This window comes from Sinohyriopsis cumingii, chromosome 13, assembly GCF_028554795.1.
Source record: "Sinohyriopsis cumingii isolate HCF-2022 chromosome 13, ASM2855479v2, whole genome shotgun sequence".
NCBI classification, from domain to species: Eukaryota; Metazoa; Mollusca; class Bivalvia; order Unionida; family Unionidae; genus Sinohyriopsis; species Sinohyriopsis cumingii.
In genome coordinates, this window is record NC_142973.1 from 53,863,432 (window position 1) to 53,890,381 (window position 26,950).

Below are 26,950 nucleotides of genomic sequence, written 5' to 3' on the forward strand. Positions count from 1 at the left end.
AATATGCTTTCGAAATTCCTAAGTGACCCACTATTTACCTTATGGGGTAGGGATGGAGACCTGGATTATTTTGAAGAGAAAAATGTTCCGGCGCCCATAAAGCTTACAATTTTTTCCTGCCCTGATTTGCAAAAGAAATACGTTATTCTATCCATCATATTCCTTGTCCAAAAAGTGTATATTATTATGAAAGACTATATATATATCCTAGTCGGTTTATCCACCCCACCCCCATGAAAATTCAGTAGTTGGTATCTAAATTGCACAGTCTTTAAGACTTCTTACTGGACACCTACTGATTTAGTCGAAATGAATTCGGTTAGCAGGCCCCTTTTACAATACATGGGTAGAGTTTTGTATATCTATTTATAAGTATATACGTTTGAACATGTTGAAATTTTAGTGAGGATTAAAATATGATCGCAGTATTACAATCAAGCAGAATCGGATGCTATATATGACTAGGACAAAACACAAAAACACGTTCTTAGTATCGTCCTGTCTGTGTAATAGTCACGTACATTTATTTCCACATTAATTTATTGTATTTCTACATTAAATATGGTACGTCTTAGGTGTTCAAAACTTAGCATATCTTTCGACGATCCTTGTTTCTATCGATACAAAGAGAGATATAAAGAGAGATGAGTAAACACATTGACGATTTGATCAATCTGAAACTAACGCAATGTTATCTTTGTGTCTTGGAATTTATTTCCTTTTCGGAAACATGTGCATCCATGTCGAAGATTAGGACGGAACGAGTTGCGATGTATAGTGTGTAACTAACTCGACGGTCGGTTGAAATGGCACTTGCTCTGAGATATAAGAGATCACATATACAAATAGCTTTGCTTCCTCAGTGGAATATATGCAGTAAATAAGTCGGAATAACTCAACTGCAGTACAGAACATTGTATAATAATAAGAAAGAATATTTTTGGTGGAAGTCTTGGCTAAAACAACGAGATAGTTTTATCTATGAAATTCAACAGCAATATGTTGATCCCAGACTATATGTAAGATATGATATGATATATCATTCAAAGTAAGTTGTAGAAAAGGAGGGAAAAAGACTTCTGGGAAACTCGTTTTCTCGCCTATGTTCGTACATTGGTCTGTCCCGATTCTGCGCACTTTCTGATAAAAAAAAAATCATAATATCCGTGGTAATGGCAGACAGTTTAAATTTCATTCTTGAGAAGTTGAGAGCGAACCTATCTCTTGAAGGGGTCACATGACGAAATACCAATTCACTGTGTGTGTTAACACTAACTCATTATTTGAAGAAAAATATATTTCAAAATTAGTTTACGTTCCTCGCTCGACAGAAAAGGCAGAGGTCGCTTTAACGGGAGACTTGATCATTATTAACGCCGCTGCCGCTTTCGCCGCCGTAAAATTGACAACCATGTCTAATTATGCTAAGGTAGCTGAGACAATAAGTTATTGTCTTGAAAAGTCACTTTTAAAATAAATAGAATAAGTAAAGTAAATCCTTTCAACACACAACAACAACCATTTCGGTTATGTGGGTCCCCACCACGCACGTTTCGGCAATCACCGGAGTTCCTGTCGAGGAAAAGTACACATTAATCAAACACCGAGAATATGTTCTTTCTAACTATTGATTCTTTTTTGTTCTTTCCTTATGGTGTGATTTTTTTCGTCTAATGGGATTTCGTTCTGATTGATCTCAACACTTCCATCTTGCATGGATGAGCGATACACATTTTGTTATGATATCAACATTGTTATTGTATTTCATTACGATAATATATTACAACACATCAAAGCTGCAATGGTTTAATTCAAGGTCATTGTATCCAACGCGTGAAAAAGAAGAAAAAAAACTATAAAATTCCAAATTACATAATTCAGTTTACAGGAGGGTACGAATCATCCAAGTGGCAGGTACGAACGTCTTCGCTATGTGTACGAAACCACTCGTGCGGGTACGAAACATTTTGGGTTTGAGTATACTAGAAAACAGTACACCGTACGATCCAGCTTGCAGCGTATTTTGAATTTTCTTTTATCCGGATGAGAGGTTTGTTGTAAACAGCGTATTCGAAATTTCTCTTATCTGAATGAGAGGTTTGTCGTAAACAGCGTATTCGAAAATTATGTTCTCTGGATGAGAGGTCGGTTGTAAATGGTACACTTTACAATCCAACTTAAAGTGGATTTTAAATTTATGTTATCAATGTTATCTCAGCTAGAGATCTGTTGTGAACTTTACACTTTACCAATGAAGTTCTGGCACAGATTAAGTTTTCCTACCATGGAATGTCTGACGCAGTTGAAATTTGTCCAGTCTACCATTCAATTTTTATCACAGTCAGTAATTTATATATATATATATCTACTCTACTACCGAATTTCTTGCGAAGTTGTTTGAGATATGCTACGAATTTTAGGTGTACATAACTATCCGATTCTAGAAGACTGTAAATTGGAATGTATTATTAAAATGTGTTCAATGTTCAGAAACGATCTTCTTATTCGTCATTGCCATTTTTCATTGAAAATTATATGTCAACTTTAGCTGCTTCTGTGATTTAAAGTTTTCCTAACTTGGTCACTTAGAAGGGCATTGCCAAAATTGTGAAGAAAAAAGAAAACAACAACAACAACAACAACAAACCATAAAAAGAAACTGAATTCAATCCATCTGTGACCTACACTGCTCCTCTAAACGGCTTTTAAAACCTGGAGTCAGCAAATGTTGATATGATTTCACAGACAGCATCATGACACGAGGCCTTTTAAAACCTGGTGTCGTCAAAAGTTGATCAGATTTCACAGACAGCATCATGACACGAGGCCTTTTAAAACCTGGTGTCATCAAAAGTTGATCAGATTTCACATACAGTATCATGACACAAGGCCTTTTAAAACCTGGTGTCATCAAAAGTTGATCAGATTTCACATACAGTATCATGACACAAGGCCTTTTAAAACGTGGTGTCATCAAAGGTTGATCAGATTTCACAGGCAGCTTCATGACACAAGGCCTTTTAAAACCTGGTGTCAGCAAAAGCTGATAAGATTTCGCAGACAGCATCATGACACGAGGCCTTTTAAAATAGCACAAATGATGATGATCAGCCATCCAATATGGCAACCATTAAGAACACGTTTCCCTCGGTGTTACAATAACAACACTTGCATTAGGCCTAGAGGTAAAGCAAGATGAGCAATTTCAGACCCACTTCGACCTCATGACTTTTAGGAATCGGGAAAAGGACTGCACTGCCTTCATCTAGTACAAACTCATAGCTAACGCACGATTCCTACATGAATCCCCCCCCCCTCTCTCTCTCTCACAGCAAGTTTTGCCATCTAGTTTCCCAACAAGTAAAAAAAAACGAACGTAAATTTAACCCTTATGAGCGCCTAGCTTACTGTATTGTTATCGCAAACAGAAATAATATTTTATCAGCTGCCCCGTAAACAAGGAATTTACTTATTGTTAGTTTCTAAAACTTCACCAGAAAATAAGAAGTTCAAAATATTTTGAAAAATGTTTGACCCCAATAAGGTACATGAGAGCACATGCACATGTGTCTTTACACCAATGTTCATCTGTTCAAACATAGTGGTCATCGGCTCAACCATAGTGGTCATCTGTACAGCCATAGTGGTCACTGATGTTATGGATGAGTAACCTCAAGTTTACAACTATACGTATATGTCAAATTATTTTTAAAAACCTTGGTTTTTGGATATGAAATTTTGTTTTTGAAGTTGAAGTTTTGAAAACTAACATAAAATTGTTTGTTCTAGTAGCGGTTGATTAAGTATGTATATGTTTGTAATTACAAGAATGTAATTAGTTAGATTTAATTAGTTTATGCTTTGCTCATTGGAAGTCATAAGGCAAAATAAGTGTTGTCATGATTAAGAAAATTACAAAAAGCATAAAACACTGTTTAAATTTCATTCGTAAATAGCTGTATTCATTTTATGTCATCTCATCTTTTTTGTAAACACACTGACATAAACTGGCTGATACACTGACATAAACTGGCTGATACACTGACAGAAGCTGCCTGATACACTGACAGAAACTGGCTGATTCGACGTATCCATAACTGATGGTGCTCGGTTAAGCTTACATATTCATTGACTTTTACTTAAAAAAGTAAATTACGACATATGTAATAAAACTGTATTAAGAATGAGTTTTGAATCCTGGATTAAATTAAATTGTTGTCAAAAAAGCAGGTTATCTAGTCCACGTTAAAACAGCCATTCTCATTCCCGGGTTCATGTGTTTCTTCCTTGCTCAGGCTTGGAAGTCTTCTATGATTGTATTGAAAACGCAAAAATTTCAGTACAATTTTAAATATAAAGCATACATCAGTTTTGGAAAAAAAGTTCTTGAGTAGAACAATAGATTTAGTAACTTACTTTGAAGACCCTTTCGAATATGTCTTTCTTGCCTTGCGAAAGTTTAAGTTCAACTATGTATCGAACTGAAAGTATCGAGTGAAACATGCTTCAAGTTCATGCCTACGTTGTGTGTGTGTGTGTGTGTGATTTGGATTTTTAACGTAGCTTTAACATTGTTTCAGTCATATCGCTACGATGTCTGCAGTATTAGGGGCCGTCCATTTAGTACGTACGCATGGATGGGGGAAAGGGGTAATCCAAATGTATATACTTGCGGGGGAAGGGGGGTATATTGAGAATGTACGTACGGATAGGAAACGGGTGGTGGGGGTGAAACCTCGATAATAATTTGTGTAATACGTATTTACCTGTACGACTGGGTTCAGTCGGCGTTTGAATTTTAGCGGACACTAGACAAGTCTTTTTAAATTTACGCAGCCTATTTTCTTGATGCAGCCAGACATTCAACGTTGGTGGACTATCTGTTTTATTAAACACGTTAATATTATTAATCCTTGATCGTTTCTGCGTGGATTAAATATAGGCCGTTCTATAGCATTCGGGGTGTGTGGGTGCGTTAAATGTGCGTACGCATGTGTGTGTGTGTGTGTGTGTGTGTAAAAATGTACGCATGTGTACAGGGAGGGGGTCAAGCTTTGCCAGATTTTTGCTTACTTACTAAATGGATGGCCCCTTACAGTTTATAATGATGTTAAGCACTGGGGCATCATGCCGCAGACATGTAGCATCATGTCTCACCCAGTCTTATTATCCTGACACCAGGTCGACCAGTGATAACACTCCAAAGAAGGCAGATGCTTGCACCATTTTTATAAGTCTTTGGTATGACTAGGCCCTGATTCGAACCCTCGACCTCCCGCATCCAAGGCGGACACTGTCTACGTTGTCAATACATATAATGTAAAAGTACAGCAGCATGTCAAAATCATAACACTTCCCAAAACTTTTTATAATTACACCTGATCCATAATTATTAACGACTTCTTTGTTTAAACTGAAAGTTATGCTTAAAGTTTGTCAAACATTGAGATGAAAATTCAAATTAAAATAGGATGTACACTAAACTTTCACTGATTAAAACAATACTCTTCATCTGTATTTCGGAACAATTACATTTCAAACTCAGTGGATTACGTATTTTCCCCCTGCAAAATCGGATTTACTATGAACGATTTGTACAACTTACTTGCTTTTGGATGGCATCCATTAGGAAACTGTCCATACCATCTTGAAGTCTTATTAATTTTTTGTACCTCCGACCATTTGATGTAGCACAATCGACAACCTTATTCGTATCAATACAAGCCATCGTATGATTTTGGTTCAGCTATGTGGTGTACCCCTTGGTTGAAATATGCAATGTGCAGTCTATACTCGCCTTAAGGTAGGGTAGGGTATAACTGCAAAATGCATAGACCAAGACCTGTTGGCGCATCACGCACCGACATATCTGAATCTGTAGTAATCAGTAGAACAAACAACTTAGACCCTAATCTCTCGGCTCATTACACAACAGCCGTACAGGGTCTATGTTGTTTGCAGTTGTGTTCAAGCTGTTAGCGAGTACGTAAGGTTATTATCAAACTACGATACTGACTGTTAAAGGACGGACGGACAGTTTGACATGTATTTGAACATAAACTGTTTTGATGGGGAAAATCATTCTGACTACCTTACGATTGTAACTTTGACTAGGCTGCTTAAAAGATGGACACGTGTCATTTGTTTTTCTCTGTCAAAATTTACCAAGGCGTACAACCGATATTTTTTTATTTCTTCATTTACAAAATATCTTTCAAAGTAAACAAATAAACTGGAAACGAATCAAAATATTAAAGTCCTTTGAAACATTCACTTGAAAAAGCTGTCACCTACACGTAGTTGTTGGTTGTTTATCTGTTTGAATTGTAATTAAGTTCAGGTGAGTGACGTTTAGCTGGTGAGTCATGCATGTATTAACCGATCTTTCAGCCAATCCGCGCGCAGATTTTATTCAATCATAGATTATGATTAATTGGCGAAGTGGAGTACTTTATTTGTCTTATACTTTGCTTTTGACCCGTGCAAAACCCTTTGACCAGAATTATTTTTGTTTGACCATTAACAACAGACACAAGAGCCTACAAAATAAAGTAAATAATGGTGAATATATCTATACGTAAGATAGATGATAAGAGAGGGGGGGGGGGTATAATTTACTCCTAGCCCTAAATGGGGAATTAAAATCAATAAATAATTATTTTCGGATGACAACGTTCTGTTGTTAGCTAGAGTCATTCATAATTATTAAATACCAGATAAAGCTAATTTTAAGATGGGAAACTTTGTGAGGAAATAGGTCAAGAGCACTGTTTGTGTGCCAGGTTTATCGAATACCTTGATAATCACAAATACAACCTATAGCTGTAATAACCGAATTTATTTTTTCGGTTTCCGCTAAACTGTACACTGTTTTAGAATAATACATGATATAATAGGACTTTGACAACTGGGTGATGAATTTATGGTATATGTTAATTATTAACACAGGTATTTACTCCTACTGAGCCACAATGTGCGGAGTAAAAGAAAATCACACACACATATATATAAACATGTTTTATTAGTGCGTAGAAAGATCGATCTTCTCCGATCACCCTGCACGTATACGTTAAATTAGCGAAAAAAGCTATGGAAGGCAGGACTGCGATATGGTTCTTTGCAAGACCATCGCGTTATTTATCCCTTTAGATGTCATCCAGTACATAAGAGACACACACAGATACATGTCCATCAGGAATCAATTTAGCATTATCTGCAAACTTGAAAGTAAAATATTATATTCCTTTGATTGCTCGCCATTTATAGTCTTGTTCTTTCTTACAACATTTACAAGCGTTATGCACATATTAAAATGATATGGAGATTTGGGGTCGCCCTGTCTGTAACCTCTGCAATTACTGAACATTCAGATATAAAACTAATGTTACAAACTGCTTATGAGATATTACCAAATTAAATGTTATCGCGTGGTCTGTACCGCTCCGGTGGCCTAGTGGTTAGAGCGTCCGCCTCGGATGCGGGAGGTCGTGAATTCGATCCCCGGCCGAGTCATACCAAAAACTTACAAAAATGGTACTAACAGCTTCCTCGCTTGGTGCTTAGCATTACGAGGTTAGTGTTAGGACTGGTCGGCCTGGTGTCAGGATAAAGTGGCTGGGTGGGACATCACGTTACATGTCTGCGACATGATGTCCCAGTGCTAGACATCACTATAAACTGCAGACATCGAAGCGATATGACTGAAAAAGTGTCAAAGGTACATTAAAAATCAAAATCACGCACACACATTCACGGTCCAAAGTTATAAAAGATTACAATATTATGAGTACATGTCCGTGATATCAAATCAAGACACATTTTCGAAGTAAATTATTAATAAAATATCTGTTTTTGTACTATGCACAATATGATAAATAATTCATGTATTTTCATCAATATGTCTTCGGGGCCTCGGATGTCAGAGTGGTCTACGGACATCTCACCTCTGCCCGCGCAGGTTCAAATCTCGGGCTCGGCTAACATGGGTATGTGAGAAAGCTGGCCTGTTTCTACCCGTGGGTCGGAGGTAAATGTCAGGTTTCCCCTGTTCGTCCTGCACCAAAGATACTGCCGCAATGTATAGCCTATATTGTGTTGAATATGGCGTCAAATCCAAAGCAACAACAACAGCACCAACAACAACATATCTTCCATTAATATACTAGCTATACCATGGGATATTTTATCATTCAATACTGACCGTATTATTTGGTAAATTGATCCATATATTACCGTGTAGATGACATCATCTCTCTATATGCTATTGCGTATCTGATATCAACTGTCTATATGCTCTCATGTAGATGACATCATCTATCCATAAGATATCATGAAGATGACGTCATCTATCCCTACGCCTTAGTGTAGACGACATCATCTATTCGTCTGCTATATTATAGATGACGTCATCCATCCATATGCTATTTTGTAGATGACATCATCTACTTATATGATATGTTGTAGAGTACATCATCTATCCTTATGCTATTGATGAGATCATCTATCCATACGCTTTTGTGTAGATAACATCATCTATCCATATGCTTTTGTGTAGATGACATTATCTACATAATATTGTGTAGATGACATAATCTATCCCTATGCTATTGTGTTGATGACATAATCCATCTATATTCTTTCATGTATATATCATCATTACATATATCACCATGTAGATGACGTCAACTATCCATATATGCTCTCATGTAGATGATATCATCCATATACTATCGTATAGATGACATCATCTGTCCCTATGCTATCGTGTAGATGACATCATCCAGCCATATACTACCGTGTAGATGACGTCATCTATCCATAATGCTCTTTTGTTGATCACATCATCCATCCATATGCTATCGTGTAGAAGACATCATCTATCTACTTGCTATCGTGTAGATGGCACAATGGAATTATACAGCGCCCCATCTTTTTTTTTACACTGTTTTGGTTTATCTACCGTCCGTATATACGTTATAATTTTCCTGTCTCAAACTGATCTGACTCCAAAGTCCCCAATATAATCAAGAAGATTTTTAAAGATTCTGTGTTGTGAAACCATCTGATCCAGGATTTCGTGTTGGGGGGGGGGTCTCGTATTTTTGTTGGAAACACTGTGCAGCCTCGTTCTGAGTTCACTATAAATTTAAAGACTAATCTTGATCTAATTTACGAATGTCATAACTTTAAAGAAGTTAATTTCAGTCTAAATCCTCTATCTCATTTTTCTCTTTATGAAGTAGTACTTACAATATTAAAAATAAAACTAAATAGCTTGTTTAAAAGGATGTTTTTCTTTTAGGTCTCACTGGACAGTTTATCTGGTGAATTTTCATCCGACAATGACCTATCGCAGAAAAATGAGAATAATTGTACACTGAAGATACAAATAAAAACAAACTAATGATTTCTGTAGAAAGCATGCATGTAAGATTTTGACTGCGGCAATCAGGTTGATTGCTCATACAAATGAACCAACACTGCCACCAATCCCCTCTTTTTTACAAGTAGTTAAGTGGTGCACCATAGCCTCAATTGGAAAATACATTATTATATGCTCATTTTTTCCCCGTTAACTTTACATTGTCGGAATCGTTCAGTATTCCCCGATACTGAACGCGCGCGACAATACACATATAGCATTCACGTGAATAAAGAACTACTTTCTATTGTAAACAAACAATGACGCAGACACCAGCACTTTTGATTTGTAGATAAATCATATAACTCGCGTAAGAGGCTCTTTACGTTGTGGTTATTTAAATTTGTTTCTGAATGAACTAAAAATTGTTTCGTGGACTGGAAAAAAAAAAACAGCTGTTTTGGCACATTCCGCGTTGATACAATGTTACGGATTTAGGCTAGCTACATTATATAAAAGACGGACGATTATGTCCTTACAAATAACATACAAGTGACAAGGAATATACTGTATTCTTTATCTGGTGATAAGAATGGCAAAATACAATATACTTACAGTTTTACATCCTGAATCTCCTCAAAATGTTTTTTTCTTAATTCTGCAAATCGGAATTACATGAGCCATGTCATAGGTTTTCAATCTGGATTACACATTTCGAAAGTGTGATGTAATTTCGATGATAAGTGCAATTGCATCCTCCTTACTGCACTCAAAATGAAATACACATTAAATTCCATAGCGTCTTTTTGAAAATTGCAATTGAAAGACTTCATATTTTCCCACGTTATCGTTTCAAACATTCAATGACAGAAACAGAAACACATCTGCAGACGTAAACACGCTTCTCCCGCGCCACTTCAATCCGATGTATTTCATGTATAATTTGCACAGATGAATCCAGTCCAAAATCACAAACCTTCGTCGAATCGAACAAAATACCAAAATATATTCACTCCACATCAAATGGAAAAGTCGTTGCAATGCGCATTCATTCACAATATGACAGCAAATTTCAATTTTAACTAGACACGCCATTTTCTTTCGAAAGTTAGGTCGAGCGCGCGACTAAGTTCAAATTTATCTGGGCGGAGTTATGTGCGCATTAATAATGATGTCATTTTGTAATGTCAAATCTGCGCTTGTGTATTTAGTTTGGAATACGGCATTCATTCATTTACGTTGTTTCTTGTAGTGTATTTTGTTTATATAATTAAACCTTAGGTAGAATAACAAAATGAGCATATAATTAAAAGGTTACTGCATTTGTATGGGAAAATATGAACTCGTTTTGTCGGAAGGATATACTGCACTCACAAGTTCGTGCAGTATTCATTCCGAAAACTCGTTTCTATTTTCCCATACAAATGCAGTAACCTATAATTACAGAACCCTCTGGGCAACTCTAGCCTCAATACTTTTCAGATGACCCTGGGAAACTCTAACCTCAAAGGGAATTGAACATAGGGAATATTGGGCTTGTATAGCGTCAAAGAAAAGTAGAGTTACTGTATAGGGACAACAGGAATGGAACAGGTGAGGTGACCTCACGGTACTGAACATTGGTAACAATGTAGCAAGGGGCTGACCTGAATACGCGGTACTCTAGGGAGAGACAAGTAGAGATATAGACATAGACAACAACACATAGGCATATATTTATGAACATCAAGTACAAGGGATCTTGAACATGTATGGGCCTATCTAGGGACAATGGGGAAATTGTACAGGGCCAGTCTAGGGACAAGGATGGTAGAAGCCAAACACAACAGAGACAGAAACAGACATATACTACTTCAAGCCCGAGATTTATACATAAAGCATTACCTCGACCTGAAATTATGTTGGCGGTGTTCATAAATTTGCACTGTTGTTATGATGGTATCAATAGCTATAATAATAATAATAATAATAATAATAATGAGGACTTTGTATAGCGCCTGATCCTCAGAAGCTCTATGCGCTTTACAACATTAGACAACACCTATAACATGAAAAACATATATAATGACAAGATTACAAAAAACAAACACTATGAAATTAGAAAACATAAAAAACAAGCTGATAATATTTAAGGTAGGAAACATTATTAGGTCTTTAAGTTTGTTCTTGCAGTCGAAACATGTGAGTTTTAAGAGCGCTCTTGAATGGGATCGCTGTGTCTTTGTGTCTAAGTTCAGTGGGCAATTCGTTCCACGTTGCTGGGTCCTGGTATGCAAAAGAAAGTTGTCCATATGACTTCGTTTTCATTGTTGGAATAATGAGTATACGATTGTCAGAAGAGGAACGTAAGTATCTTGCTGGTGTGTACACATCGGTGAGGTCGGATAGGTATCTTAGACTGGAGTCCGTCACTGAAACGTAGCACAGAGAACAAATTTTGTGTTTGATTCTGGATCGAATGGATAGACAGCGTAGGGTACAGAGTAGCGGGGAGGTGTGCTCTGATCGTGGGACTCTAAGGATGATCCGAGCAGCTGTGTTTTGAACTTTTTGAAGTTTCTGGAGTAGATATTGAGATGAACCAGACTTAATTGAGTTACAATAGTGCAGTCTTGAAAGTACCGATGAACACACGAGTGTTTTAGTGGCATCAACTGAAAAATATTTGTGAATGGAGCTGATGCGTCTCAGCTCAAGATATGCAGCCTTACATATGTTCATGACATGTTGGTGCAATGTGAGAGTACTGTCCAGAGTAACACCTAGGTTTCATACTCACTGTGTGAATTTAATGTTGGTGTTGCTGATATTTATTGTTTGAGGTAAAGGGTGTGAATGAGAAAGTCTTTGTGTTGTGATCAGAATGGCCTCAGTTTTATCATCATTCATCTGCAGATTGTTACATGTAATCCATGATTTCACATCAGAAATGCACCTCTCTACACCTTGAATGGTAGCATCGACTTCATTTGGGTGGCTAGATCTATATATTTGGGTGTCATCAGCGTAAAATTGGTGAGACACTGGATGATGATCTCTGCTACTTGAGAGCGGCTGAGTGTATATAATGAAGAGAAGAGGACCAAGAACAGACTCCTGTGGAACACCGCAACATAGATTAACTGGGCTGTAGTGTATTCCATTTGCGGACACAATTTGTGTCCTGTAGACCAAGTAGGACTTGAATCACAGTAAAGCTATATCAAAAATCTCAAAAAGCTGCTGAAGACGGTGAAGTAATATATCATGGTCTATTGTGTCAGATGCTGCAGACAAATCAATGAGGGTGACGACTGTAATCTTTCCGCTACCCAAATCAGAGAGAATGTCATTACTACTTTTGGAAGAGTAGCTTCAGTACTGTTGCAAGAGCGATATACAGACTGTACATTGCTAAAAAAATACTGTTTGAATTCAGATGAGATACAAGTTGGGATATAACAACTTTTCTAAGATTTTTTATATGAATGAGAGATTAGAAACTGGGCGGTAGTTCTTTAAATTGTTATGGTCGAGTGTTGGTTCTGTCAGCAGAGAAACCGGTCCGGTGGCCTAGTGGTAAGAGCGTCCGCCTCATATGCGAGAGGTAGGGGTTTCGATCCCCGGCAGAGTCATACCAATGACTTTCAAAAATGGTAATAACACCTGCCTCGCTAGGCGCTCAACATTATGAGGCTAGTGTTTTGACTGCTCGCCATGGTGTCAGGATAATGTGACTGGGTGGGACATCATGCTACATGTATGCGTCATGATGCCCAGTGCTAGACATCCCTATAAACTGCCACACTACAGACATCGTAGCAAAATGACTGAACAATTGTTAAAGCTACGTTAAAAATCACACACACTCACACTCTTCAACAGAGGCTTTACAATGGCAGTTTTGAAATATGAATGGAATTCCCCGGATGAGAGAGAGGTAATAATAGCATCAGTTAATGAGGCCAAAACTGGATCTAAGCACTCAAGCAGCAGTGATCACCTTCACATGATTTTGGTGCACTCTTCATCACGATTGTACGTTCTATATCCATAGAGACAGAGACATGTCCAAATGCTGCTAATGGTTGCCGTTGATATTCTGTATCGCAACTGTATGGACACGACGAGTCAATTGAAATTATGAGGGCAAGCTTATCTCTAATGATTTGTACTTGTAATCAAGGAAAAGGCCAACGCCAAAATGGATGTGATTAAAAGTAACGCTAAAATGACAAAATCGTCCCAGAATTTAAAGGAGACTAAACACATCCCAGAACATTTGGTTACATTGGTTCAGACTAAAATGGATAAACCTAGTAACTATCTATAGCCTCAATTTATGTGACGATCATGGATAAACACCCATGAATCTATTTATAGCTATAACTTGCTGAAATGCTTATGAAATCCCACTATCTAATTATAGCTACAACATGTGGAAATTCCTATGAAAAAGCCACTGCCTATTTATAGTCTCAACATGTGTGACGATCCTGCTTGAAAACCCAAGTATCTATTTATAACTACAGCTTGTGGAAATTCCTATGGAAAACCCCAAGTCTACATTTATAGCCTCAAAATGTCTAGCTTCAGTTACGTCACTGTACTGAATACTAGGGGAATAATGGCAACAGTGTTGCAAGAAGCTGACCTGAATACGCACTACTGTAGAAAGGTAGGTAGGTAGGTAGGTGAAATGCATTTGATAGGGATAAAGGGAGTTCTATAGATACAAAGACCAATACGCGTGCACAAAAACACACACACCACACGAGAAGATGAAAACACATAATCGAAATATACTATCCACACAGAAGGGAAGGGGAACCAATATCAACTATCCACTAAAACGTTCGCAAACGCATATAAACAACAAATACAAAAACACACTAACACCCCACAGAGGGAAGGAGAAAAACCCCAATATCTACTATAAAAAATACCATAATATTTTCTCTTAAAAATAACAACATCTACTAGTCACACAAACGTATGCGCAGGCATACAAATGTCAAATATACTATCCACACACGAGAAAAAAAAAACAACAAATATACGAAGCGTTTGCCTTAGTAAACCGTCAACGATTCATGCCCGAAAAAACTCTGGCTGTCATAAGCCCTCAAACGACGAAGTTTGTCAAAGCCCTACGCTGGTTACAATACTTGTGCGACAAGGACGACAGATGGATTCAACATGTCCGAAACGGAGGAGGCGAAAAGACCATCGGACTTAGAAAACCCTCAAAGCGTGTACGAATTTAACAGATGCTTATTTCACGGATGTCCCCTCTGCTACCCTCAACGTGACTCTAAAAATCAGTTTTTACAACGTACCATAGAAGACTTGTACGAGGCCACTTGTCAGTGGCGCTTGAAGTTAAAGCAGCAAGGATACCAAGTAGTGGAAATGTCGGAATACGAGTACGATAACCGTTTGAAAACTGTTCCCGAGTTTAAACGCATCGTGGAAAGTTACAAGCTGGTGGACCCACTGAACCTACGGGACAGTTTGAACGCAGGACGGACGCATGCCACATGTTTGCTGTACCAAGCCGACGAGCTGTATCCTTACGTGTGCAAATATTGTCACTTTCCCGCAGGGCATCCGCAATTGCCTCCCACGGACTTGTACCACCCCGTTTTATGTCACCATTGCCAAGGAAAACTGATGTTTACCTTGTACCGTACTTGTGCCGAAAAGTACAAGACCGACCTTGTCAGCACACCCAGGAAGAACGCGTCTTGACTGGAACATAGGTCAGCGTGGAATTGTTTAAAGCTCTGGGTCTGGGATACCATCTGTTAGAAGTGTACTAAATTTACCATTTTCTCAAGACAGAAAAATGCCACAAGGGCGACGAGACTCAGAAAAGCATTTTCGCAGACTACGTGGATGTCTTTTTGAAAATGAAAAAAAGAAATCAGCGGCTATCCTTCCTGGAGCCAAACTCCCGAAGACAAAAAGAAATTCAAAGTGAAACACTGTGAGCAGGAAGTCATCATTTTAGACCACATGGAGGAAAACGAAGGAAGCTGATTGTCTGCCAAAGTGATGCTAAATTGCTTGTGGGGAAAAATGGCACAACGACCGTGTTTACCCAAGACAGAGTATTTGACAGAACCTTCCCGCTACTTCCAGATGATTCACGACAAAACGAAGTACATGAAAAACGTGGACGTCCTTCATGAGGACTTGATGTTAATCAATTACGAAGAAGAACTGGTCTTTGTAGAAGCAGACGAATTTGGAAATGTCATCATTGCGGCTTACGTGAAGCCCATGCTCGCTTAAAATTGTTCGAAGCTTTAGAACTGTTAGGATATCGCGTCCTGTGTTTTGACACGGACAGTTGCATATACATCGATTACCTGGGTCAACGTCACTCTGACATCGAAGGATACCATTTAGGAGCCTGGACGGACGTGCACCCCCCCCCCCCCGACGACAAGATTCTGAGTTTTGCTTGTGTCGGTCCTAAAAATTACGGCTACGAATACCGGGACCAGCAAGGAGAAGTGGAAAGTGAAAGGAATGACTCTCAATCATCGCACCAGTCAAGTGTTGAACTTTAGCATACTGAAAAAAGCCATGCAGTCTGGACAGGATGAAAACTTTAAAGTAACCACTTACGAACCGCACAAGATTGAAAATTTACCAACACACAAAATCATCAGTCGTCATTGTAAATACCAACTCAATCGAGAAAGATCGATACTTTTAAACTGACATCATTCAAGTTCGGGGAATTTCAAGTGGAGTGCGTTGCTGTTCCTTGTGATTGCAGGGATACCGTAAGCTGTGAACTCCGTGATTCAGTACCACATCATGGGAACTTTGCTCTTACTACTGCTACTACTACTACTACTACTACTAATACTACCATAGCTACTATGGAAAGTGATGTCATGCGTGTCTAACATGACGGATTCGAAAACGATGCCACTCGTAATCGTGGACTCTTTACGGGTTTTCATTGTCAATGTCATCCTCCACGTGAAATCATGCGTCTACCACTCTACGGATGTCATTCAACTCTAAGTAAACTGCTGCGGATTTTACCGTACCCTCATCGAAATGAACCTGTGAAAGACGTACATTCGTTCCCTGTACGTTTGCCTGAATACTGAGACTTTGAAAGTCGATTCCAAACCTTCCAAGGAATGTGCTCTAATTATCTGGCAGGACCTACCCTCGAAGAATTAGCCAGAGCCGGATTTGTATACTTGGGCGAAGGGGATAAAGTCAAGTGCTTCAGTTTTGGTGTGTCACTTCACGAGTGGGAGCAGAAAGATTCGGCTCACCTGGAACATTCTCAATGGTCTCCGCATAGTGACTACCTACCTTTAGTGGGACACTAGTAATTGACGTGGTATACCATGTCGTTTAAGAAACCAGCTTTGCTAGGAGTCAAATGTTGGACAACACCTATACAAGTATTTAAACCCCATTTAAAACATAATATTTTAGGATTACCAAAGGAATTGCAAGATAAGATCTACAAGGAAGTTTGGCAGGGACTTGCCAGAGCAAAATCTCAATTGGTGACTGAAGAACGTTTGTGTCGAGAAATTCGTAAGAGGAAATTGACAAAAGTCAACAAACTCGTCAGATGTTTCTGGATCCAGTCTGCATTCATCCGATTATTCCGCTTTAGACCGTTTATATCAGAAGATTTTAATACCATTCTTGACCGTTACTCTGAATGGCAATGGTCAGAAATTACTCACTATGTCCATTTTTTTTTTCGTTTTAGGAGAAGATATTATATAAAATAAGTAAAATTAGAAGCGATCCTAACATGAGTATAAATACTGACTGACATAATCATGGATACTTTACAAGAAAACAAGTGAAACGTAAGGAACAATTGCATACGTCACGTCACCGATATTTAAACCGCTGGTACCTGAATGCTATAATATGACTGATTCAGATGAAAATGTTCCAATGGTCAGACATTGATCAGCTACTTGTGGACGAAATAGACTGGCTTGTTACTGATTGTATGTACTACTAGGTAAACATACTACACAAGTTCCAGAGGAAAAGTTAGAGGAATACCAAAATCTTTTACACAATGTAAACTTAGTTCAAGACGAAAATTTTGAACGGAAAGTGATGTGCAAGTTAGTGACTAAACCATTTAGATTCGCTACCGTTGTACGATCATCTCTGTGCAGAAAGTGCACTTATTTCCTACGACAAAAGAAGAGGTATAAAAACGGATTACCATGCCACGGCCTTTATCAGTAGTCATACAATAGATTCCGTGGAAGGAAATCAATGAGAGTGGAGGATTACCAACACTTACTGCGAGAACTGTGTCCCATGAATTGGGGTCGACGTGTGGCGTGTCTTAATGACTTCCTTTTTGGGATTTCGTTTACCAGCCGATTCCTTGTGGACTCTTTACGAACAGTACCTGCAAAGACATTATCTCGATACATCTCACTCTCTACTACATGAAGGAAAGATTCGTAAAACTTTAGTGACTTTGGATGCATAAGACGATGTGTGTAGCTTGATGGTTAATCGAACACTGAAAAGATGTACATGATAGAAACATCAACGCTGGAACACAAATGGTAGCTTGTCGCAGAATAGAAACCGAGTGGGTTTTTTGGACTAAATGAATAAGACAAACACAATGTGAGAAAGATGGAAATTTATGAAATAAATTAATAAAGAAAAATATATGATGTAAAAATACAATGATTCTCTCACGCTCTCAACATACGATTGACCCAATCACCCTACACAACATGCACACATTGAAAATAAACAAAAACTATGAAATCAATATGAAGTACAGATCCAAGAAACCTCATGGACTGTAGATACGCTTCAAACAGTATTCTACACTACGAGAGAGATTCACATAATCTCAGATATGAACTCCGATTAAGATTCAAAATAATCTTATGAACACAACTAAGATTCAAAATAATCTTATGAACACAACTAAGATTCAAAATAATCTTATGAACACAACTAAGATTCAAAATAATCTTATGAACACAACTAAGATTCAAAATAATCTTATTAACACAACTAATGCAATTGGAACAATAATTGAACCAAACGTATGCTTCTAGACCCCTTGTACAGCCGCACGATTCCTTGGGTTGGCCCACACTATTATCGGCCGCTCGCACCCTTTATGGATCCACCACATGTACAGTCATACGTATACACACGTACAGACAGCATACAGCACCCTTTTAAATTTGCTACGTCTACGTCCGTGGCACAGACATACGTACATACATACATACATACGTATCGACAGTACGCAGCCTTAAATACTCTGGAAACTCCAGACAGCTCCAAGCAGCTTCAGATAGCTCTAGACATCTCTAGTAAACTCTAGTCAGCTCTAGTCACAGTCACAGTCACAATCCCAGTGACAGTCACAATCACATCGACAGTCACAATCAGCCCTATGGCTGGAGAACAATGGAGAGCGTACACTCCTTGACGTGATCCAAAACGACCAGTCTCGATTTAGAAATCGATATTACTTAAATCCATAGGAGAGTGTGCAAACGTCAGGGTAAAATACCCGTGCATATCATGTTAGTAATGTCCCTTCGTCGCAAGTAATTTCGGGCGAGGTACATGTTAATACAGTCGCTTACCTGGAGAAACACTTATTCACCCTAGATAACGTTGTACGCATGTACAACGAGAAATAGTCAAATAGTTCTTAGGCTAAACCAAGTTAATTTTTGCCTAATTCTGTGACATAGCTGACCAGATTTTAAACAAAGAGTGTGATGCATAAAGAGAGAAACATGAACTTTGTCCTATTTGTTTATTTGTTTTTCATGTTTGGTTTAGCTTTTACGTAAAAATGAACATTTAATGTAGAATGCAAGAACATGACATTCTTTTATGAAATGTAAATATTGTATATGAAGTGATCTTTTTCTCCTATGATATGAATGGTAATTTTTAAAACTACTTTTCAAGGACCAAGAACTTGGGTTTTAAAACAAATATGGGATATATCTTAGTGAGATTTTTTAGGCTATTTTAGTCATTGCCCGGTTAGCTTCCTTGGGATAAACATGGACTGGATTGGAGTGAAAGTTCCATTACGTGATAGCAATGTAACTAGTGATATCAAAAGCTTACCAATGGAAATACAAGATCATATCTACAAGTTTCATTACAAGTCAAGGGGAGAGGCGAAGTCCAAGCTAGTGAATAAAGACGATCTTGGCCAAGAGTTGCAGAGGAGAAAGGTAGATCAAGTGAACAAATATATTCGATTCCTATTTGTTATAACTTTCTTTTGGAGCCTGTACTTGTCAAGAACATATATGACAGCTCAACAGCGGCATTATATTCTCTCCAGGTATGCTATTGAATTTACTGGAGAAGTTTGGAATTATATTATGTTCTTTGAAGATTTACTTCAACGTGCGCGTAATGAAGTAGAAGCAGAATGAAGTTGAGTATTTGTTTTGTGAAGAAGGTGAGGAAGCAGAAGTTAGAATTTGAGGTTAATTCAGTAATTGTATCAAAGTTTAACAGTACCGTTTGTGATGTGAAATTGAGCGAATCTTAAGTGTTTTAAATTGAAAGGTGGAATGAAAAGACGTGGCTTTACATGTGGCTAAAAGCAGTACATGGAAAGGAAATATAAACCGACTTTACAAGGATAAACGTGAGGAATATAGGAATGATATGTATGATTTGTATAAGGACTCTGAATTATTAAGAGATATGGTGTAACTGAGATTTGTGAGTTTATAAAATGAAACGTGTTGAGTAATGAGAAATGTGTAAAGTAATTTGCATTTGGATGTACAGATTAATATGTACATAACTTGTAAATATGTTTATTACATGTCCAATTGTCATGTATTAAATGGATAATGCTTAGACCAACGCACAGGCCGTAGAGATCGTGTATGTAATTGAACAAATGTTTTGTACCCATACAAGATAAAAACATTTTGCAGTCACTACTCTTTCTGTGAGTCTTTCTTTGAAATATATCTGACTTTTTCTGTGTCTTTCTATCTTATGTGACTTGGAAGTTGACGTCCCTTCGATTCAAAACATACCACGTAAGAGAAAGGTTGCAAAAAAAACAAACAACAACAGACAGTTGGTGTCATCAAGAGTGCTAGAGACAGTACTGTGCCGTTAGGACACGTACGCACTCCAGAAAACCACGCTACTCGACTACGACGTCTCATTATCTCTGTCACTTTTATTTTGTCGTTGACCACGATGTCTACCAACCCTGATTTATATCGCGTCCGCGTTGAACCGTAGAAAACGAAGCAGTTTCCAGTCTGTCCATCCATTGTTGACTCATCCTCCTATGAAGATGTGTTCAAGACTAGCCAAGCTGAACGAAGATTATGTGAATTTACGTCGTGTCAGGCAAAGCCTGATGACGAACCCTGAAGAGATAGAGAATGTCAGAATACTGAAAGTGACCGAAGTTCTGATAGAATAGCTCTTCAGAGAGGAAATCAAAAAGAAGAATGGACGAAGAAGTATAAACTTCAGAAGCAGAGAGAGAATCAGCAGCAGCAACAGCAGGAACCAGACAGAAGATTTGATGACTGCCGTGTAGGCACGAAAGAGTTCTCCTTCTCTTTCCGAAGAAGCAGACATTATCATGTGGGAAAGCCTGGGTACACAATCTTAGACGATAAAACATTGACATAATAGCCGTCCACAAAAACAGCCCTTTTCAGGGCTACCCCGATACTCTTGAAAAGATATACTAATTCAGTTGCCAATCATATTATTTGGTGTGTCTATAAACACTTCGTTTCTTTATTTTATATCAACAAAAAAGTATGCTATAAACACTTCGTTTCCGTAGCTTGTAAAAAAATAGTCTGTGTGTTTTTGTTTGTAGTTAGTAAAAGAGCGAGTGAGTGTTTTTTTAGGTCCGCGCTTTCCATATTTGTTTTTGGAAATGATATAGGTCTTATAAGTTTTGGTGGCAGGGGGATGTTTTCCTTCACGTCCGCGCTTCACAAATATAAATCAAACGCGTTCGTCAGTCTGGCTACCCATCGTTGACTCATCAACATTCAATATGAGCAGGATTTCAAAAATCTTAGAACTCCTAATGCACATGGAGTATTCAAGGTGCCTACTGGACGAGCTGGCCATGGAGGCAATCCAATATAGTGCTAGAATTGAAAAGGATGAGGAGGAGAGGAAAAAGAAGACAGAGAAGGATGAAAGAATCCTGCTTCCTTTCATCTTAAGGCCTCTGTGTTAGATCAAGCCTGAAGTGATGACACCTCCACAACCAGTGCGACGTCAGCTACAACCACAACCACTACAACCAGTACGAGCACCGCAGCCACTACCAGCACCACAACCTCATCATCCACTGGTGTAGCATAGGAGAAGGAAGGAAGTCTTCACTATTACACAAAGTAAAACCTTGGGAGATGAAGCCACTCATCCCCCTTCTGCGCTTCCAACCATTCAAATCAATTGGAAGGACTGGAGCCGTCGATGTGTATGTGGTGCACAGCATGGGAGATGCCAACATTAAGCGGGTGCATTTGGAGTTTTAAAAAAAACAGCCCTTCTCAGGACTAACCAAATCCCTAAAAGAGACTATTCAAGTAGCCGATTGGTGTGTATCCGGAGTAGTGTGATTATAAACTCTCATTTCCTTCCTAATATGTGTGTATGTGTATGTGTCTGTTTGTATGCGTGCGTGTACGTTTGTGTGGATAGTAGATAATGTGTTTGTATGTATTTGCCTACGTTTCTGTGGATAGTAGATATTGGGTTTTTTATAGTAAATATTGGGGTATTTTGGATAGTAGATATTTGGTCTTATTACCCTTCCCTTCCGTTTGGATAGTACAGTGTGTGTTTGTGTGCGTGCGCGTACGCTTGTGTGAATAGTAGAGTGTGTGTTTGTATGAGTGCGCGTACGTTTGTGTGCATATTATATTTGGATTTGTATGGATAGTAGAGTGTGTGTTTGTATGTGTGCGCGTACGTTTGTGTAAGTGTGATTGTTGGTGTTTATTTTCTTCTTCCCGTGTGTGGATAGTATATTTGTTTGTTTTTTTCTTCCTGTGTGTAGATATATATTTGGGGTTTGCATGCGTGCGCGTACTTTGTGTGGATAGTAGATATTGGTTTCTTTTATGTAAATATTGGGATATTTTTTATAGTAGATATTGCTTATTTAACTCTTCCCTTCTGTGTGAATAGTAGAGTGTGTGTTTGTATGCGTGTGCGTATGTTTGTTTGGATAGTATAGTTGTTTTCTGTGGGGTTTTTTCTTCTTCCCGTGTGTGGATAGTAGATTTGTGGTTTGTATGCGCGCGCCTACGTTTGTGTGGATAGTAGATATTGTGTTTTTTATAGTAAATACTATGGTATTTTTGATAGTAGATATTGTTTTTTTCTCCTTTCCTCTATGGTGTGTGTGTATTTGTGTGTGTGTGTGTGTGTGTGTGTGTGTGTGTTGTTTCTATGTATGCCCAATATTCGCCATATTCAATTCCCTTTGAGACTAGAGTTTCCCAGGGTCATCTGAAAGGTCTTGAGGCTAGAGTTGCCCAGGGGGTTCTGTAATGTACCTTCCCATTGAGGCATGGGTGTCCCACTTAACTACTTTTACATTCATTTTTGACAGCAAAGAGCTATTTTGAATATTTTCCTGTGACAAGGCAGTTAAAAGAATCAGTATATGCCTTATGCATGAATAAAGTTCACTAGTACTATAATAAACTAGCATACTTTTCATCACCACTCAACCATCTCGATTATTAGACATTTACCTTTGTAGCAGACATACGTAAATTGTAAGCCAAGTCGCCTGTTTATTTTCAGCCCCAGTTACGCATCTGATCTCCAGTGCAGTCTAACTGTGACAGGCAGTCGACAAACAAGCCAACCCATTTTCAAGCCTAACTCAAAGTAAATCAAAACCAAATTGCTGGTGTAACTTCTGCGTGGATTTATAAATGCTAGGCTTATGATAATTAGGTTCATGCTTTCTACCTTAAAAATTAGAGAGGTTTCAAAATACAAAACTATCCAGTGAGACCTTATATGTGAACCTCTTTAATGGGGCTCTGAGTGCCTAAGTGGTCTAAAACGCTCACCGTTACTGATTACTGCCATCTCATATCTATCTGCGTGGGTGTGCGTATCGGGTTCGACCAATGTGGGTATGTGAGAAAGATTGCCAGTAGCTTCTTATAAGCCGGTGGTTCTTTTCGGGGTTTTCCCGGGTTCTTCCTCCACCATTTATACTGTGCGCCATGTATAGCCTATCTTGTGTTGAAACATGGCATTAAACTCTACAGCAACAACAACAACAGCAAACCTCTTTAAATATGGATTTAGTTCTCTAAATGGGTGAACAAGACTCAATGTATCTCTGTAATTACAGTAATCAAATTTAGGTTCTTAAACCAAAATTACCATCGCAACAAATAATAATTAAAACATTTACATTATCACGTTGCCTACCCGCGATTACATAAGTCAAGAACAAAGGAATTAGTTAGAAGCCATGTATATCTGTTAGACGACGCGGCTATAGTGGTCATGTTCGTAATTGTTACGAGAGCCAGCTTTGTTGGGTGTCAAAAATCACATGTGGACGTTGAAAGCTTTGTTCAAGAACAAATGACCCTTATTGGCGTCGTAAATCTCACCACGTTGACAGACGGCCGGAGCATTGTCTGCTAAGTTAAATAGAACAGGGTACAATCGATATCCAATCGGAATTGAGAGAGGGTGTGGTCACCATTTCAATCCGAATTTATTTGAGTAATTTAGACTAGAAACTTCAGTAACTGTGAAATATCGGGCTGGAAAGTTACAGCAATAACTCCGGGAAAGCCACTCGTAAATTGTCGGGAAAACTTAGGAAATTCTTAGGAAAGACAAAGCTTCGTAAAGGATGCTTTATGGGGACAGATTTCCGGTGTGGTTCAGTCCCGAGTTTCTAAGAGAGAGACGAAATAGAGACTAGTGGAGAAGTCGATTGTGAATCGAAGGCTAGTCGGAGAGCAGAGTCAATGAGGAGAAGGAAAAGGAGGCGAGGAGGAGGAATTTTGAGAAGGAGCAGTCCAGGAGAAGAAATTAGAAGGGAAGTCGGAAGGAGAGAAGAAATTGGTGGCAGAGGAGAGATACATATGAGTAGAAACCAAGGACAGGTGGAAAAGCGATCTCACACTATAAATCAAAGGATGCAATAGGCTATCACTTGATCGTGAGGAAGGAGAGTGATTGGGAAATTATTATCATTTGAATATTGAATTGTATTAAATTGTTATTCTTGTGAATTTCACCTTTTATGTTCTCAATAATTTAACTGTCGGCATTGCTGAATGGGGGCTCAGAGCCTTACCTCTCTATCACTAATTTCACTCCCTAGAAAATCGAGCCCGGGGTGGGACTTCTACGGTAATTTAAATAATATATTAGGAGCCCCCATCCCCTATCCTACCAAACGCCACATACATATTCACATGTCATACATTCAATATTATTGTAAAAATCTGGACAATCATTATTTAACGCATAAGTCTTATTTAGACAGAAATGATTTTCATTTTTATCCAAAACAATGAAATTTGAACGAAACAATCATTTAAACAAAGGAATAATTTAAAATCCAATTAAAGACGCCACTATAACTAAAGAAGACTTTAATTATGTGTTAATAAAGTATTGAATTACTTTCATATGAATAATGCGAGTAAGCTTACATGATTATTATGTGTCAAAGACACCTAGAGACTAGCAGATAATGTCAAGAATGATAAAAATACACGTTATTCTAATTAGATTACGGTCTAGATACTGCACACGAATAATTACTTCAAGGTCTAACATATGATGACGTAGTCAAGTTAATTGGTATGCAATTAAAACCATTACCTGACATGGCTATAGATTTTTTTTACATAAGCTACAATTAGAGGTGGTTGGTTGGTTGGTTGATTGTTTTGGGGTTTAACGCCATTTTTCAGCACAGTAAGCATAGCTTATACATTGACTCGAGTCTTAATTATTTTTGTTATATATTCTCTGCAATTGTTTATCAGTACTGAACTTTCCACTGTGTCCAAATCATAATAAATTATATGATAATCTTCAATACCTTCAAAGATGAATTCTCTGTGAAGTTATTGTTATAGGTCATCCAGAATTTTTTTGACGGGCTTTAACAGGCCGGCCTGTAAGCAAAGCAATGTGCAATGGATCACAGATTTCATTTCCGGACCACAATAAATACCTCATTACTCACTGTGCACTTTTTCGAAAATACATGCAGACAACCAAACCATAATGCTCGTGTTCTAACGAATAAATAACTACCTTTAAATAAACACCAATAATGCCTAAACCTAACCCTTGAATCACCCCCAAAATAAGAGATGAAAAAAATTCTCTAAAAAAACGTATGTGACTGCATTCCTGGATACTGAAATAATTGTGACCCGAGTACACATGGCAGCAATATAACTGGTGGAGGAAGACTCCGATAAAAACCACCTACTCAAGAGAAGCCACTGGCAAGCTTTGTCACATACTTACATGGGCCGAGCCCGGGACTCGAAGCATAATACGCTTCAAATTTTCAGTTATATGTTGGTTTTGTTTTTCACATACCTCTGAATCACTTTGACAATAACTGCACATGAAATAGCTGTTTGCCAGCTGGAAGAGAGTCGGACTCGTAATGCAAGTGTCGCAGGTTCGATATCCGTCCAGGCCTGCTTCGGTCGACTGTCTCGTTGTATCATTGGGATCAGCATCATATAGTCATAAGCGTGTTTAAAGTGCCGTTATAACCAACGCAAACAGCACAAAAAGTAACCAATAATCTGATCTCATGGGAATGAACCCAATACATGTCTCGGCACAAACATTATTTTCATTATACAAACCAGATGTTAGTAGAGATCAAGGATCTAAAAATTCGGATCTAAGGGGAACACTTGCGATCCAAAACACTTTTTGTGCAGAGATAAAGCTTCGGGCTCATTTTGCCTAGCATGCAAAACACCGCGTGTACTGATCAATGACGCACACTTACTGATAAGTGATGCACATAAGCATGGATGACGCAAGAAATACCAAAACATTTTCCTTCAGTGTTTAAAAAAATCAATCGGATCAGGGATGAAGCATTATATTAGACTGAGTCCTTGGCAAAAGTCCATTTTCGCTGCATAAACTGGTAAAATGCACGATAGCCATGATATAACAACAAGGGAAGACAGTCATATGTATAATCATTAATAACAACGACGACATCAACAACAATAACATAACTAACAATAATAATAATAATAATAATAATAATAGTAATTGGCATCGAGAAGCTGACAGATGTAAACATTTACAATTTATAACGTAGCTTTCTACATGGGTTGTACACAAGAATGCCTGCCAAAAATTGTCGGCCATATATAATATTCGTTTATTATGGTATTCTTCTGTCGGAAACCGTTATGTTTATGCATTTTAATACTCATGTTTTCTTTTTTATCCTTCTGTCGAAAACCGTTATTTGTATACATTATAACACTTGAAGAGGTGATAAACTGGTATTTGATATCTAGACCTTGA

At 38.1% G+C, this 26,950-nt stretch overlaps 1 long non-coding RNA gene across 5 annotated transcripts in view; it reads right to left on the minus strand.

Annotated features, from left to right (window-relative positions):
• The window catches only part of LOC149785576 (uncharacterized), a 173,881-nt gene extending 147,606 nt beyond the window's left edge, over nucleotides 1-26,275 (minus strand). The window contains exons 1-2 of one of the 5 annotated variants that reach the window (XR_016425419.1): nucleotides 25,988-26,264; nucleotides 17,658-17,768 (exon numbers count right to left, since the gene is read on the minus strand). This is a non-coding gene — a long non-coding RNA (uncharacterized LOC149785576). Of the gene's footprint in view, nucleotides 1-17,657; nucleotides 17,769-25,987 lie in introns of all 5 variants that reach the window. The other 4 variants (XR_016425421.1, XR_016425416.1, XR_016425418.1 and 1 more) reach the window with 4 other exon arrangements.
• Nucleotides 26,276-26,950: the final 675 nt, after the last annotated feature.